Raw genomic sequence first — 1454 nt, 5'->3', positions numbered from 1 at the left:
CAGCGTTCAAACGCTAGATTTCAATCTGGGATCCTACAAGGAGGATTTTTCAATGTGCATTTACTCGTAATAAGAATAACCACAAGTTTACCCAAATCATAAAGGCAACATCATCATTACATATCCACTAATATAAACATTTGAATACAATATTGAAAGAGAAATACATATGTCAAAATCAAAGCTCCAGAAGTCAGCTACATGCTCTAAACTCCACGCTACTGCAACCTAACATCACCTGTACGCATCTATCGTGCATAAGCTTATAGAAAGCTTAGAGGGTGGTGTAAGCGTGTGCACAAGGTAAGTACCAAGTATTTAATATAATGTCATAATCGTATAATATCGAAAAGACTGGTAAAATCATGAGTCAAACAATATCAGATTACACAATATAGATCAACTATGCAAATGAGGAGTCATAAAGAGCTAAGTATCAGATGCCGAGGATGCAATGCAATATACAATTCCTGATGAGTTCACGAATACCGTTAGCCATATATAGACCATATAAATGGGAAATACAATAACCCAAAATGTCATATATCGCGTATGTAATGAAATATGCGGTGCGAATGGAATGACTATGCTAGTGTGAAGTTGGGATGATAATACGTAGCATCGCTGGCTATGGGGTCCATCACAAGGGACTTCTATCCAAACCAGTCCCATACCTAATTTGGATAGTCAGACTCAATGTGGTAAACTCCTGATCTTAGGTTATTCACGCGCCTTAACCGAAATCCTGACTATTGCGAAGGTACACGTAGCAAATAGTTGCGTACCACCAGCACGAGTGGATATTGAATGAATGAATGAGTATGCCACTCCTGCTCCACAAATGAGTACTGTACATCTTTGGGATCATCACCAGGGTCTAGTACACTCTAAGCTGGCTACCGCCCCAGCTGGCTGCGTAGCCTACGAGTGAAAAAGACCTCATTACCCGCCTACCAGTAGTATACTAATGCCTACCCGGCTCGTCGATAGCGGACCCATTTGGGAGCTGATCAAACTCAGCGTAGCTTACAGCCCCCTCACTCGGGCGGATAAGGCCACACCCCCTCCCAACCGAACACGACACAGTGGGAGACGTGGCCTATTGGTATTCGGCACTCGGACACTCATATATCCACTTGGTTTAGACGTTAGCGCGTCTCCTGGCCTCGAAGGCTTAGGGACTTTCACCCACGGATATCTAAAGTACCCAAATGCTCGAACCAAACATTTTCGGTGTCCCATCTAACTATCCACGACATGCTTGTGGAGGTTACGACCCCGATGTCCCTAGAGCGTACAGTAATCATAACACACAATCCAGTCATGCATCAATCCTGCGCATACCGTACGCTCATGTGAGACAATCCCCGCCTATAAGGGAGTCCCATAACAACCTGCCCAATGACATATGCAATGGTCAACCACATCTCATAATAAACATGAAGATGATGCAT

Source organism: Magnolia sinica, chromosome 11, assembly GCF_029962835.1.
Source record: "Magnolia sinica isolate HGM2019 chromosome 11, MsV1, whole genome shotgun sequence".
In the NCBI taxonomy this organism is placed as follows: Eukaryota; Viridiplantae; Streptophyta; class Magnoliopsida; order Magnoliales; family Magnoliaceae; genus Magnolia; species Magnolia sinica.
This window is presented reverse-complemented; position numbering follows the sequence as displayed.